This window comes from Phaseolus vulgaris, chromosome 1 (assembly GCF_000499845.2).
Source record: "Phaseolus vulgaris cultivar G19833 chromosome 1, P. vulgaris v2.0, whole genome shotgun sequence".
Lineage (NCBI taxonomy): Eukaryota > Viridiplantae > Streptophyta > Magnoliopsida > Fabales > Fabaceae > Phaseolus > Phaseolus vulgaris.
In genome coordinates this window covers 13362971-13379966 of record NC_023759.2, presented here as the reverse complement: position 1 = coordinate 13379966, position 16996 = coordinate 13362971, and the positions used below count along the sequence as shown (strand labels likewise).

At 36.5% G+C, this 16996-nt stretch overlaps 1 long non-coding RNA gene across 1 annotated transcript; it reads left to right on the top strand.

Annotated features, from left to right (window-relative positions):
• Window positions 1–7766: 7766 nt before the first annotated feature.
• Window positions 7767–16840, top strand: LOC137813625 (uncharacterized). The gene is made up of 2 exons (XR_011081465.1): window positions 7767–7895; window positions 13488–16840. It is a non-coding gene; the product is annotated as an uncharacterized lncRNA (long non-coding RNA).
• Window positions 16841–16996: the final 156 nt, after the last annotated feature.

Below are 16996 nucleotides of genomic sequence, written 5' to 3'. Positions count from 1 at the left end.
AAGCAATGGGTGAGATGATCAAGACCCTCCTAGGAGTTGTGTTGGCCTTGTAGGTGCATGATGAGTATGGTGTTTGAGTGGTTCGGCCAGCTCAAGGGAGAAGGTGAAAGGATTGAAGTTTAGAGTCTAGATTTCTAGGAGAAGTAAAGTTTGTGCACAAAAATGGCAGCATAACCTTACTCAATTAAACTTGAAAAATACAATGAGATAGCTTTCCTATTTATAAGCTATCTTGGACGTAAATGTTAAGCTATCTTCTAAGGAAAAGAAAACCAAAATTAAATCTAAATGCTAAGCCATGTGCCATGTGCAATGACCGGCCACACAACCCTAGTTTCTAGAATGTTTCCATCAAAAGTGCTTTCTACACTATCCTATCTACTAAGTACCCCTAATGGGCCTTTATGCAAACATATACAAAGCCTTCTCTCTTCCATCCGTGGCTTCATTTACTTGTGTGTGAGCATGTTTGGCCATGGATCTTGTAAGGGGGCCTAGACGGTCTAGCTCCATGGATAGCCTCCCTCCTTTACGTCCTAGACGCTCACCTTCACGTCCTAGACGCTCACCTTCACGTCCTAGACGCTCACCTTGGTCTTGGTCTTGGTCTAGACGCTCTCCTTGGCTTGTGCCTTGGCTTCCTTGGGTAGGTGTGCTTGGCCCTCCTCCATCATCCCCTCCCCCTTGGAAAGGATTTGTCCTCAAATCCAGCTCGTCATCGTCATTGGTACCTACAAATGGAGAAAGATCAATTACATTAAAAGTGTCATGTACTCCATATTCAAGAGGTAGGTCCAACTTATATGCATTGTTGTTGACTCGCTTGAGAACTTGGAAAGGTCCATCACCTCGGGGACTTAGTTTGGACTTTCCTTTGATTTGGAAATCTATCTTTGCGAAGGTGAAGCCAAACTAAGTCTCCTTCCTCAAAAATTATTTCTCTCTTCCCTTTGTTGTTGTATTTTGTGTACTTCTCATTTTGTTGTTGTATTTGAATTTTAATCTTCTCATGCATTTTCTTGACAAAATCAGCTTTGAGTACTCCTTCCTTATGCACAAAATCTTGGGGGTTAGGAAGGGGTATCAAATCCATGGGCGTGAGAGGATTAAAACCATATACTACCTCAAAAGGAGAAGCATTAGTAGTCTTGTGAACCACTCTATTGTAAGCAAATTCAATGTGGGGAAGGTACTCATCCCAAGATTTGTGGCTGCCCTTCATGATAGCCCTAAGCATAGTTCCAAGAGATCTATTGACTACTTCGGTTTGCCCATCCGTTTGAGGATGACAAGAAGTTGAAAATTGTAGTCTTGTTCCAAGTTTACTCCAAAGAGTTTTCCAAAAGTGGCTTATAAACTTGGGATCTCTATCGGACACAATACTTCTAGGGAGACCATGGAGTCTCACCACTTCTCTAAAGAAGAGTTTAGAAATATTTTGAGCATCATCTACTTTGTGGCATGGAATAAAGTGGGACATTTTGCTAAAACGGTCCACTACCACAAAAATAGAGTCATGGCCTCTTGCAGTCCTAGGAAGTCCTAAAATGAAATCCATGCTAATGTCTTCCCAAGGAGCATTTGCAATCGGCAAAGGGGTGTAGAGTCCATGCGGCATTGTTCTAGACTTTGCTTTTAAACATGAGATACATCTAGAACAATGTCGTTGGACATCTTTCCTCATGTATGGCCAACAAAATTTTGCTTTTAAAAGATCTAGAGTCTTATCAACTCCAAAATGGCCCATGAGTCCCCCTTCATGTGATTCTTTGACAAGGAGTTTTCTATGTGTTCCTTGGGGAATGCAAAGTTTTCCTTCTTTAAAAAGATATCCCTCGGACACATAGTAACCTCCTTGTGCTCTATGTAGACATTGAGCATAGATGGATGAGAGTTCTTGATCTTCTTGGTAAAGCTCTCTTATGTGGTCAAATCCAAGAATTTGGGCACCTAGTTTTGAAAAGAGTGTGTGCCGTCTTGAAAGAGCATCGACCACTATATTGGTGCTCCCTTTCTTGTATTTGATTACATAAGGAAATTGTTCAAGAAATTCCATCCATTTAGCATGTCTCTTGTTGAGCTTGTGTTGGCCCTTTAAATATTTTAAAGACTCGTGATCACTATGGATAACAAATTCTTTGGACACAAGGTAGTGTTCCCAAGTCTTTAGGGCTCGCACAAGAGCATAGAGCTCTTTGTCATAGGTGGGGTAGTTGAGGGTGGCACCATGGAGTTTTTCACTAAAATAAGCAATGGGGTGTCCACCTTGCAACAAAACCGCACCTATGCCTACCCCCGATGCATCACACTCTATCTCAAAAGTTTTGGAAAAATTTGGGAGAGATAGGATGGGTGCATTGGTGAGTTGAGCTTTTAGCCTTTGAAAGGCTTGCTCATGCTTTTCATTCCAACAAAATGCAACATCTTTTTTTACAAGTTCATTCAAAGGAGAAGCTAGGCTAGAAAAATTAGGCACAAACCTTCTATAGAAGCTAGCTAACCCATGAAAACTTCTTACTTCACTTACATTTTGTGGAGTTGGCCACTCGCGGATGGCTTTGATTTTCTCGGGATCTACATGCACCCCCTTTTTGTTTACTATAAAGCCTAAGAAGACTACACTATCTACACAAAAGGTACACTTATCCCTATTGGCAAAAAGACTATTTTTCCTAAGGACTAGAAGAACTTCCCTAAGGTGGCTTAGATGGTCTTCTAGGGTTTTACTATATACTAAGATATCATCAAAGTAAACTACTACATATTTACCTATACAATCCCTTAAGGTATGATTCATAAGCCTCATGAATGTGCTTGGAGCGTTAGTAAGCCCAAAGGGCATCACCAACCACTCATATAATCCAAATTTGGTCTTAAAAGCGGTTTTCCACTCATCACCCTCCTTGATTCGAATTTGGTGATATCCACTTTTAAGGTCAATCTTGGAGAATAGAGTTGACCCATGCAATTCATCAAGCATATCATCAAGCCTCGGGATTGGATGCCTATACTTGATGGTGATGTTGTTGATTGCTCTACAATCACAACACATACGCCATTTTCCATCCTTTTTGGGCACCAACAAGACAGGTACAGCACAAGGGCTTAGGCTCTTTTGAACCCAACCCTTCTCCAACAAGTCTTGAACTTGTGATTCTATCTCCTTTGTTTCCTCGGGGTTGGTTCTATAAGCAGGCCTATTTGGTAGGCTTGCCCCCGGTATAAAGTCAATTTGATGTTCTATCCCCCTAAGAGGAGGAAACCCAATGGGTCCTTCTTGGGAGAATAGATCTTCAAATTCACTCAAAAGGTTTTCTATTTGAGGAGGTAAAACCATGAGTTCACTACTTGTGGCAGTGCATGTAAGTGCTCCTTTACAAAAGATAAGGCTTGGTTGTTCAACAAGAAGCAAGTTTTCAAAAACATTTTCAAGAGGTTTTTCTTGTTGACCAACCTTGTGGGAAGGAACACTCTTCTCCCACGCCTTTCTATCCCTAAGGATTTTCTCTTTTTCTAGCTCTTTTTTTTTTGTTTTCCTCATCCCTCTTTTGTTTCATTTGTATTTGGTCTTTCACCACTTGAGAATGTGGTAAAGGACTAAGTACAAACTTCTTATACTTATGGGTGAAGGAAATCTCGTTAGTGAGACCATCATGCAAGGTTTTCTTATCAAATTGCCATGGTCTCCCTAATAAGATATGGCAAGCTTCCATAGGCACTACATCACATAAAACTTTGTCTTTGTAGTTCCCTATGGAAAACTTGATTTCCACTTGCTTGTCTACATGTAGTTCCCCATTTTCATTAAGCCATTGAAGTTTGTAAGGTTTTGGGTGAGGAACTACTTGTAGATTAAGCTTTTCAACCATCCTAGCACTACAACAATTACAACTAGATCCACTATCCACAATGAGGGAACATATATTTTCTAAAACATTGCATCTTGTATGAAAGATGTTCTCCCTTTGTGTTTCCATGGATGTGCTAGGGTGATTGTTGAGGGTTCTCCTAATCATAAGCAATTCTCCCTCTAGTGGAGCTACCCTCTCATCCTCTCCCCCTTCCTCTCTCTCACTAGGCTCATCCTCGCCACTAGTGTACTCATCTACACCTTTAAGAAACAAAGTCCTTTGGTTTGGACATTGTGCTTGCACATGCCCTCTACCATAGCACTTAAAACATTTAACATCTCTAGCTCGGATAGGTGGGGTTGAGGTTTCTTTGGTGAAGGGCTTGGTAGGCTCTTTTGGTTTTTCCTTGGATGTACTACCCTCCCTTCTAAACTCTTTCTTGGGATAAAAGCTAGAATAGGGGCTCACCTTTTGACTTGAGGTTTTGCGCAAGTTTTGTTGCTCAACTTTAATGCAAAGTTGAACCAAATCATTCAAGTCTTGATAAGGTAAGAGCTCTACTCTATCTCTTATCTCAAGTGATAGGCCACTAAGGAACCTAGCTATGGTGGTTTCCTCTTCCTCTCTAATAGAGGCTCTCATCATATAGAGCTCCATCTTTTGTCTATACTCCTCTACACTCATATTTCTTTGTTGGAGTCTTTGGAGCTTGTCCATCAACTCCCTATGGTAGTAAGAGGGTATATGTCGACGTCTTAGGGCTCCCTTAAGGTCATTCCAATATGTAATGGAAGGTTCCCTATGAAGACGTCTATCTCTTTCGAGAGAGGTCCACCAATACATGGCATTCCCTTGGAAACTAAGGGTGGCTAAGGGTACTTTTCGTTCCTCACTTACCCTATGGCAAGCAAAAAGTTGCTCTACCTTCATCTCCCAATCTAGATATACTTCTACATTTTCCTTTCCATGAAAATGAGGTAGGTCTACTCTTGTTTCCCTTGGCACCTCTTGTTCCCTTTGCCTAGTTCTTCTAGGGGGTGGTTGGTAATAATCATTGATTCTACGGCTTCCCTCCCCTAGAGACTCAATACTTTGAGAATGGGATGCATGAGTTTTCTTTTTTTTTTTTGTGATTTTTGTGACTTCTCTTCTTGAGCTTTAGCCAACTCATTGATTTTGTTCTCATTCTCCAATTGTCTAAAAGATATCAATTGTACCGCTTGGGATACTTCTTTTAAAAGAGTTTTCAAAGATTTTACTTCACTTTCTATAGACTTTGGAGAGTGAGAAGAAGAAGACATGGCTAAAACTTTGTGTATATAGGTGTTTTACTTTGAGAAAGTTTAGGAAAGTTAAAGAAGGTAGTTTTCCAGGTAAGGGAGGTGAGTCACAAAGGACTACTTAAGTACCAAGCCTTTTCCTTGCCAAAAACTATCCCCCAATATCTTCACACAAGACTTTCTCTTAGTGAAACACTTAGAACACAAATAAGTTGAGAAATAAATGCAAGAAAACAATGCAAGCTAACTATGCAATCAAAGCTAGTCGGTTTAGCACACAAATTAGACAAAAATAAACATGCAAGACGTAGCTATGAAAGCAAAAGAAAAGCAATTACAAACAAGTAACAATTACTAATCAAGAATGCTATACTATTCGGCCCTAGGTGAGGCTTCTTGGACACTTTGAGCCCTTGAAGACACACTCACCGTCTAAAACGTAATTAAAAGAGGTAATTAACAATAAACCAAGTTGCAAAGGGAAATAAGAAAACTCCCTTTGTTGTTCCTCCTTTTGGTTAGTGCACTTCTTTGTTGTCTTGATTGTTGATCTCCTAAATGTTTGTAGTGTTTGTTTCAAGGAAGTTTGTTTCGGCTTTGGCTTTGTCTCCTCCTTAGAATGTTGGCTTTAATTCTCCAATTTCCAGCACCTATTCACAAGGGCTAAACCTTAAACCAAGTCAAATTCCATGCACATAAGCACCAAGGGAGAAATTAAATTCCAGCACCCAAAAAGAGAGGTCAAGGAACAAAAGCAAGAAACAAATTTAATTGAAAGAAAACAGTACCACCAAAAGGATTTATAATATGACAACTTAGAAAGAGATTCAAGAAATTAAAGCAAACAATTAAAGGTACTCAATAAAAGTTGGCACACAAAAAAAATTCCTAAAGAAAAGCACTAGATTAGATGACCAAATAAAAAAACAGCACCACTGGAAAATGTTGTGGGCCAGAAAACGTGTTTGTTCCCTGATTTATGCTGATCTGTATTTTTGGAATTTGGCTCTGAAATTTGTTATGCAAGATATTCAGGATCTTATCTAAAATCTGGCTTTGGATTCACTCAAAACGGATGCACCATTTTTTTTTAATAAATTTTTCAAAATTGGTGTTCGGTTAGGCCAGCTGGAGCGCTCAAGATTTGCACTCTGATTTTGTAAGATTTATCATTTTTTTTCTGTTGCTTCTTTTGACCTAATTCTTTTTTTGTCTTTTCTATAACACTTTAAACTTGCATTTTCCAGAAAATCAGAATTTTTCTATGGGTGAAAATATTTTTCTGGGTTAAAACAGCCAAAACAGAGAAGGTGTAAACAGGGGAAACTGAAAACTGGAAACAAAAAACAGCAAAATACCAAAGTTTAGACACAATGGAATTGTAAGAACGGAAATTGTGTAAGAACTAAGACACAATTATGAACTCAAACTAAAAATAAAAAGGCACCAAAGGATCAAAGAACAGTAGATTCAAACAATTTAAAGAGACCCAAAAGCAAGAAACAATCAAGCCAATAATAGGACTACTAAGAATTGTTGACAAATATGGATTCACATGACTTGACACAACATTTATAGATTCAGAAAATAAAGACTCAAAGCATAAAATGAAGCAAAATTAAGAAAGCAATAAGGACTCAAATTCCTAAAAGAAAACAGCCACTCAATGGTGTAAGGAATCCTATCACAAGCTGCACAGAATTTGTTCAAGATCAATTGAACAATTGTGCTTCGGTTGGATCTTCCATAAGCACACCAAGAACAATTTAAAATGTAAAAAACAGCAAGACAAGTAAGGAAAGTAGATGACAATATGAAATAAAGAAGAACTAAAATTTAAAAGACCAAGCTACTCATCTTGAAGAACCAAAAGCTCATGATACCAAATGATGGCATTTTCATGTGTTCTTCTTGAATCAAAGTAGAAAATAAGGTGCGGAAGCAATGGGTGAGATGATCAAGACCCTCCTAGGAGTTGTGTTGGCCTTGTAGGTGCATGATGAGTATGGTGTTTGAGTGGTTCGGCCAGCTCAAGGGAGAAGGTGAAAGGATTGAAGTTTAGAGCCTAGATTTCTAGGAGAAGTAAAGTTTGTGCACAAAAATGGCAGCATAACCTTACTCAATTAAACTTGAAAAATACAATGAGATAGCTTTCCTATTTATAAGCTATCTTGGACGTAAATGTTAAGCTATCTTCTAAGGAAAAGAAAACCAAAATTAAATCTAAATGCTAAGCCATGTGCCATGTGCAATGACCGGCCACACAACCCTAGTTTCTAGAATGTTTCCATCAAAAGTGCTTTCTACACTATCCTATCTACTAAGTACCCCTAATGGGCCTTTATGCAAACATATACAAAGCCTTCTCTCTTCCATCCGTGGCTTCATTTACTTGTGTGTGAGCATGTTTGGCCATGGATCTTGTAAGGGGGCCTAGACGGTCTAGCTCCATGGATAGCCTCCCTCCTTTACGTCCTAGACGCTCACCTTCACGTCCTAGACGCTCACCTTCACGTCCTAGACGCTCACCTTGGTCTTGGTCTTGGTCTAGACGCTCTCCTTGGCTTGTGCCTTGGCTTCCTTGGGTAGGTGTGCTTGGCCCTCCTCCATCACAACCTCTAAGCACTACCTAAGACACACTTAAAGCAAAGCAAAATACAAATGAAATGTACATAGAAGTCTTCATCAAACACAATCTTGAAGGGGCAGCAACCATCTTCAACACTGTCAAGTGCTGCAGCTGCGAGAGTCCTGGTTTGAACTCGTGAGTCTGCAATCAAGGTGTTTTCTTTCCTAATTTTTGTTTTTTGTAAAAGTATTGTTGTGTATGCTTCTTGATAGTGTTTCTTGAAGTAGAGTGTTGCTGAAATAGTGTGTTTCAATTTGTGATCTTGGTTCTTGGAGGGTTCAAGAACTGAGTAATTTGTATGATTTTTTTTATAGTGGAATCCATATTGGTATAAGGTGGGACTAGATGTAGCTTTTTGTTGAGTGAACCAGTATAAACTTGTGTGTGCTATTCTTCTGTCTCATTCACTGCCTCTAAAACTGAAATCTGCAAATATGTGATAAAATGAATCTGTTGTTTTAGAATTGAACCTGTTATTTTCACTGTTGTATTGATCTGAACCACTTTTTGTTTCAAGATTAAGATAAGACTTTAATTAATATTAAAACTCAAGGAATCCTTAACTTTGAAAGACTTATTCTTAAAAAATAAGTCTCTTAAAAACAATCTTGGTTTAGAACTGTTTTTGAACTCTTCATATCAATTCTGTTTTTAAAAGGAAAGTGTTTACTGGATTATTCTTTTATTCTTGATCAATCTTTTGCAGAAATAGTTTGAATAAATCTTTTAGAAATGTGTGTTTCAAAGATTATGGTTTTAAAACAAAATTAAGGATCTTAATCTTACTTGATTTGTTTTTCAAGATCTTCGTTTTAAAACTAAAGTGAATCTATGATAACTCATTGAATTCAAAACTTTTATTCTTGATACAAATTTCAATATTATCTTTGTATAAAGATAAGAACTATTTTTAGATAGAATTCTTAAGTCAAAAATAAAATATATTAATCTTTAAACTAATATGTTGTATTTCTGATTTACACCCTGAACAAGAAAATCAATATGTTTTTCTATAAATAAATCTGTTCTTTATCTGCTAGGATGTCTTAAAGTGTGTTTTTGCGAAAATTTCTCTAAGTATAAGTCAGTCCCTCTTGAAGTTAGACTCTCATAATCTCAACAATGTGGAGAGATTATGCAAATAATTAAATTAATGTAATAAATTATATTATTAGTGGCAAGTTATGTTGGTTTCATGTTCACATTTTCTCACAATGAATATTTATGTGTTATGTTATTGTTATTGCATGAGTTTTGTTTTTAATAGGTTTTGACATGGATTGTGGGAAGGGTAGTTCTTCCCAGTCATCCAAAGACATCGTGAGTTCAAAAACTAGATTGCGGACATGAATCTCCAACTGCTAAGTGGCATGGTAGATGAGGCACTAATAATTCTCAATTTTGTTGTATTTCTTTATACTAATTTCATTTCCTTGGTTTTCTTTTAATCTTATTTACTGTTTTTATAATAGTTTGTACTATCTGCGAGATAAAAATAATTTCTACAAAAATGTTTTTAAATTGACTTCTTCAAGTTCATATTTTGTTTGATTCGTCTAATGTAATATTTTGACCTTTTAAAAAACTATCTTGGATCTAAAATGGACTTAGGAATTATGGACGAAGCTACTTAAGAAGGGAAGTTAGAGACTGATATGAGTTGATTTAAGAGTTGCACATTTTATGGTGGCACTTTGTTTATGATTTTTGTTTTAGAAATTTAAGGTGAGAACCTTAAAAAGATTCTCACTGGACACGAGCTTAATCAAGTGGTTAAGTAAGTGTGAAGGTTCATTTCTGAAGGGCAAAGAGAAAAGACAATTATAAGGTGACAAATGATGCAGTGGAAATAGAGATAAGGAACAAAATAAATATGGAAGGGATGATGGCGCAAAATAAATAGTAAAAGTGGAAGGGATGAAGAGAGCTTATGGAGAAATGAAGTCACGCCACTTGGAGCATAGGGACTCCAATATGAGTGATGCAAGAGTCGCCACTTGAGATATTACCCACCTAAGATAAGACCCAACATGAGCTCACAAGTCTCACAAAATCACTCCTGCAAAGTTTCTTTACTTAAAATCTCAATGTGAAAATACATGAGGCAATACACCCTATTTATAGGAAGGGGTGTCTTGGTGGGCAAGATGGGTCAAGGGTAGAAATGGCAAGGGAGAGGGGCTACCTAGGGTGTTGACCATGGTCAAAATTTAGGCATAGCTTCAAGAAGGTAGGTTAAAAACCCTAATTCTAGGTGCCTTGTCTTGAAAAAGTGGGCTTGGTACAAGCCCATTTCGCTAAGTACACTTCCTTTTATGCTAAGTGAACCTATTCTAGCCTATTTTGTTATTTGGACCCACAAAGTGTGCCCAATTTATTTACAAACATTTTTTTGTCTTTTAATAAGACCAGAAGAAAGAACATTTGATGTTCTGGTCTATGGCTAGTTCTTCTTCTGCTGAGGTCCGTCTGATATTTGGTGGGGTCTTGACTTGATTGTTAAGATGACTGCTCACAGTGTGAATTGTCTCTCGAGTCCTTGGTCATCTTCTTGGCTACTTGGATTGTACCAGAGACCATAAGCTTAACTCATGAAAACCTGCTGGAAATAGGCAATAGAAGGTCAATGAAAGTAGTAACTTACGTTAGACGGCCAACAACACTTGAAAAGAAAAAAACTATAGAAGTTAGTTAAAAATGTAACTGAGAATCGGGGGATCATTAGATGTAAAAACTGAAAACCCATTCTCAAGTAGAAACTTTATAAATAGAGAGGAGTGCGAAGTAGAAGGAACAATACAACATATTGAAGTATGAAATAGATTAATTTAGTTTTTTGTTTTCTATTTTCTATTTTTGACAACTCAATTTTAATATAAGTTCTTTGTTTTGTTCTATATTTTTTTTTCATTGTTTCTTCTTCTCTTTACATTTGTTGTTTTGAAATCTTTGTTTAGGTTGAATTCAGTTTTGGAAATGGGTAAACAGTGAAACAAGAATAGTGTCATGCAATAATCTTTGTTAATGTCCTTATTCTTCAAAAATATTTTTGGGAACTCTTTAGTGACAAGGATTCTAGATTTGGATCTCTTGCAAATTGAAGATGAAGATTATTAACCATGGTTTTTGTTCCCTGTTTTTCGTTTCAATTCTAAATTTCACTTTTCTTATTTTCAAGTTTTAATTCTTGTTCTTCTACATTTCTACACTTTATAATTCTAATTTACAAATCAATTCAATTACGTTTTAATTCAATTTCATTTACATTTTTCTCAATGTTTTGTTTTACGTTTTAAATCCATTTACTTTCTCTGCACTTTAATTTTCTATCACTTTAATTTTTTTGCAATTTACATTCCCATTAATTTACTTTTCTAGTCACTTACTTTTAACACAATTTAAGATTCTTCATTTACGTTTTCGTCATTTAAGTTTTCACTTCTTCTCTTTTTTTTGCCATCTCTTCATATACCTATTATACAATTTAGTAAGCAATTACTTACTAAAAGGTTTAATCGATGTATGAAAAACATTTCATCAAATTCCATTCGTTTTCTATCAAGCAACCATCAGGCAAACTAGCCAGCATTTGTAAGCTAAACAGTATAACAATGTCATCTTATTAATTTTGTTCATTTTTTTTTATCACGTTGCATTTTTTTTCGTGTCATTATGGTTTCGTCTGTACATTTGGTGTTACTAGATAGTATATAAGACAATTGTCTATAAATGATCTAGTGTTAAATTTACTGCATTTTTTAATTTTCTTACAATTTTGGTTAAATTTCATTTTCCCATTTGCTAATTTGTAACTGAAAGATTGTATACAATAAGTTATGTACATGTGATGTTTGTAAGAAATTATGTAAATTAATTTCTATAAAGTGACTCACATGACTTAGAGTTTGGGCTTTGGGCCCAAATATGATTTAATAATAATAATAGAATAAAGGACCCATTGGTTAACGTGAGAAATATATATCTGATGATATACCTAATGAAAACCTACATCTAATGGAGATTGGGAACTAAAGGCTATAGGGTTCTGTCTCTGCAAATAATAGTTGTCTTACTGTTAACCATCACGGAAGTGTGTGACAAGAACGGAATTGCTAAGAGATAGATTGGGACAAAGGAGATAAAGTAATTGCTCAAGTAGGATCACTCATGGATCAAGGCAAGTGCCTATTCCTTCTTGATTTTATGGATATATGTGAGAATCATTGATGGAAGAGGCCCCAACACCACCTTTCATAAAGGGCACCCACAAGAGCGTCTAGGACAACCATTGCATGAAGGCAACCCAAAAAGGAGCGTCTAGGACCACAAAGGAGCGTCTAGGACAACCATTACATGAAGGCAACCCAAAAGGAGCGTCTAGGCCAAGAGCAAGGGCGTTACGAATAAAAGGGAAACATGCCCAAGAAGCCCATCATGTGTAGCTTAGTCTTAATTGTGGTGTAAATAGCATAACCTTATGAACCTTTGATTAAATTCTGCAAATTAGGATTAAGGAGGAGTTAACCTAGATTAGCTACGGATTCTAGAAGCTCTCCACTAATCTAGGACGTCCATGTGCAAGTTAGGAGGCCATGTGCTCCATGTGCCTCCATGTGCTACTCTTTTACATTTCATTTGGTTTGCATTTGCTCATCATTTAGGTCATCATTTCAGGTCCTCCTTAGCCTATAAAAGGAGAACCAACCTCATGTATTTGAAGATTAAATTGAGTATTGTTATGCTGCCAAACTTGAGCCATAATCTCTACTCCTTGCCTAGCATCTAGGTTTTAGTCTTCAATCCTTACACCTTCAAAGGTGCTGGCCGAACCTCCCTAACCTCACACTCTTCATGCACCTTCAAGGCACCCACAGTTCCTAGGAAGGCCTTGTTCCATCAACAACCATAAGCTTCCGCAAATCTCACCCCAAAATACACCAAAAGGAGACCTCAATGCCATCATTTGGTATCAGAGCTATGGTCTTCAAGAGATAAGTTTCTCTTCTCATTTTTGTTCTTGAGTTCTTCTTATTTCCGAGTTGTTCATCTCCATTTCAAGTTGTCTTGCTGTTTTTTTATGTTTTTAATATGATTTGAATGCTTCTCTATTCATTTCAATCGGTAGTTTTTGTTCAAATTGTGCTTGAGCATCTTATTTCAATTTTGTGTAGGATTCTTGATACATTGTGTTGCTGTTTTTTATTTTTTAGGTTGCTTGAGTCTTGATTGAAATTCTATTCGGTTCATATTAATATGTTTGAGTCATTTTATTTTCTGAATCTATAAGTTTTGTCAAGTCATGTGATTCCAAAAGTTGTCAACAAATCTTAGTAGTACTTTTCTTGATTTATTTGTTTATTGATTTGTTTGAGTATCAATTTTCAGAAGCAAATATTAAAGAGCCAGCTCAGCATAAATCTGTGAAAGTCACGCATTCTGGACCACAACATTTTGTTTTAATGGTGCTGTTTTTGGTTTTTAAATCAAATCTAGTGTTATTCCATAGGTTCCTTTTTGTGTGCCATCCTTTCTTTGAGTGCCTTTTTATTTGCTTGTCTAATTTCATTTGAACTCTTTCTAAGTTGTGTCACATTTAATTCCATTTGTGTGGTACTGTTTTTTCAAATTAATTTGTTTCTTGCTTTCTCTCTTTGACCTCTAAGCTTTGTGGTGGATTAAATATCAATTGGTACTTGTTGAGTGAGAATTGACTTGAGGGGAGTTTAGCTTTGCTTAATAGGTGCTGGATTGAAGAATTTAATTACCTAATTCCAAGAGGATCAAAGGCAAGGGGCAGCAACAAACACATACTAAATACACCACACACCTTGGAAGGCCCAACAAAGAAGAAACAACAAAGGGAGTGCAATTAGAAAAACAACAAAGGGAGTGTCATTTAATTTATTTGCAATTTAACTCTTGTTAATTACTTGTTAATCACGCAATTAGACGGTGAATGTGTCTTCAAGGGCTCCAAGTGTCCAAGAAGCCTCACCTAGGGCCGACTAGCTTAAACTTTCAAGCTTAGCATTTGTTAATTGCTTTAATTACGCCAATTGCTTTTGTTTAACTTTGCTTAATTGCTTTTGTTTGGTCTTGTTTAAAGCTTTGATAAATTGCTTTAGTTGTTAGATAGCTTGCATTGTTTTTGTTGCATAAAATTTGATTTTCCCATTCTCATTGTGTTTTAAGTGATTTACCTAAAGAAAGATTTGTGTGAAGTGTTTTTGGCTAAGGCAAGACTTGGTATTTAAGTAGTCCATTGTGACTCACCTCTCTTACATGGAAAACTACCTTCATTAGCTTTCCTCATCTTTCTTAAAGTAAAACATTTCTATATACAAAGCTTTAGTCATGTCTTCTCACTCCTCAAAATCTCTTAAAAGTGATGTGAAATCCTTGAAATCTCTTTTAAAACAACTTTCCAAGGATATTCAATCAATTTCATCTAAACAATTGGAGAATGAGACCAAAACTAATGAATTGACTAAAGCAAAGGATGAGAAGTCTCACATTTCAAAAAAATTACCTTCTCATGCATCTATCTCTAAAGATCATGATTCTTTTGGGGAGGGAAGCCTTAGAATAAATGATTATTATCAAGCACCCCCTAGAAGACATAGAAGAGATAGAAGAGAACAAGAAAGCCCAAGAGAGGCTAGGGTACACTTCCATGGAAAAGAAAATATAGAAGCTTGCTTAGATTGGGAAATGAGGGTAGAAAAATTGTTTGCTTCCCATAAAGTAAAGAAGGAAAGAAAGATACAAAAGAAAAGAGAGGAAGACGAAAGGGAAGCTAAAGAAAAAGAAAAAGAAAAACCAAGTGAGGGGTGGTGTGAATCTAGAAAGAATGAGGAATACCTTATAACACCCCTTACAAGCATATTAAAAATAGAAAATCAAGAGAAAACCCTTGAAGAACAAAAGGTGTGGGAAAAGAGTGTTCTTTCCCACAAGGTCATTCAACAAGAAGTAAAAGTTGAAAATACCTTTGAAAATATGCTTCTTGTTGAACAACCTAGCCTTACCTTTTGTAAAGGAACACTTGCAAGCCTAGTCAAAAAAAGAAGAGTCCTTGAAAGAGGCTTGCATAGATAGAGATGAAGTAGATTATTTCTCATATGTGTTAAGATATCACCAAGTGAAGGACAAGTTATCTATAGGCATCTACAAAGACAAGTTTTTATGTGAGCTAGTGCCTAAAGAAACTTGTCATGTCTTATTGAGACAACCATTGCAAAATGTACAAATTCTCATAAACAATGGTTGTAACAACAAGACTACCTTTACACATAAGAGAAAATTTCTTCATGAAGGAGAACTCATGGGCCAAATTAGAGTTGATAAAACTCTAGAGCTTTTAAAAGGAAAACTCTTGTCACCCATGAGAAAAGATGTTCAAACACATTACCCTAGATACATTCCTTGTTTTAAAAATACATCTAAGGCGATGGCTCATGAACTCTATACTCCTTTACCTTTTGCAAATGATCCATGGGAAGATATAAAGCTAGATTTTATATTAGAGCTTCCTTGGACCACAAAAGGTATTGATTCCATTTTTATGGATAAGCTCTTCTCTAGAGAAGTAATGAAACTTCATAGTTTACCTCTAAGCATAGTATTGAAAAGAGCTCCAAACTTTGACAACCATTTTTTGAGGATACTTTTAGAAAAACTTGGAACTAAGTTGTACTCTTCAAATTCTTATCATCCTCAAAAGAATGGTCACACTGAAATTGAAAACATAGTTCTTTCTACTATACCTAGAGTAATCATGAAGTACACACACAACTCTAGAGATGAGCATGCATATAATAAAGTAGTCCACAAGACTACTAATATTTCTACATTTGAAATTGTATGTGGACTTAATTCTATTTCTCCTTTTAAGTTGTTACCATTTTCTAAAGGACTTGTGCCTACGGAAAAAGTAACAAAGATTGAAAATTTTAAAAAAAGGATTAGAGAACACATACAACGATCAAAAGAGAAATATTGTAAAAAGTTGCCAAAAACAAAAGAAAAACAAAAATGGCAACTTCATAAAATTGATTTTTATATAACTACTTCAACTAACTCATTTTCTTTATTTGATAATTCCCCTAGATGGAAGTTTGATCCGGGAGGACAAGCATAGTTGAAAAAGCAAGAGACTGTTATCCGAGATCACCACTGTGGATCTGAGGATAGATTTTATCAAGAAGGAGGAGATGATGGACACCATCCAACCATACACATCCATCCCCCTAGCCATGAAGAAGAAGAAGCAATAGATTTGAGGACAAATCATTTTCAAGAGGGAGGGGATGATGGAAGAGGCCCCAACACCACCTTTCATAAAGGGCACCCACAAGAGCGTCTAGGACAACCATTGCATGAAGGCAACACAAAAGGAGCGTCTAGGCCAAGAGCAAGGGCGTTACGAATAAAAGGGAAACATGCCCAAGAAGCCCATCATGTGTAGCTTAGTCTTAATTGTGGTGTAAATAGCATAGCCTTATGAAACTTTGATTAAATTCTGCAAATTAGGATTAAGGAGGAGTTAACCTAGATTAGCTACAGTTTCTAGAAGCTCTCCACTAATCTAGGACGTCCATGTGCAAGTTAGGAGGCCATGTGTACCCATGTGCCATGTGCTCCATGTGCCTCCATGTGCTACTCTTTTGCATTTCATTTGGTTTGCATTTGCTCATCATTTAGGTCATCATTTCAAGTCCTCCTTAGCCTATAAAAGGAGGAGCCAACCTCATGTATTTGAAGATTAAATTGAGTATTGTTATGCTGCCAAACTTGAGCCATAATCTCTACTCCTTGCCTAGCATCTAGGTTTTAGTCTTCAATCCTTACACCTTCAAAGGGGCTGGTCGAACCTCCCTAATCTCACACTCTTCATGCACCTTCAAGGCACCCACACTTCCTAGGAAGGCCTTGTTCCATCAACAACCATAAGCTTCCGCAAATGTCACCCCAAAATACACCAAAAGAAGACCTCAATGCCATCAATCATGATATGATAAGATTTGTATGAGAACATTATTGTATGCGTTCATAATCATGGTTAATCATGTTTTTATTTACATGTGGTATCAGAGCCTCGTTGCTCATGTTGTGATTCTCCATTAATGTTTTTCCAAAATCAAAGAACCCTAATTTTAAAATATTCCCAATTTAAGAACTCTAATTTTAAAATTAGGATTTATAAATTAAGGTTTCCATTCCTCTATAATAGATCT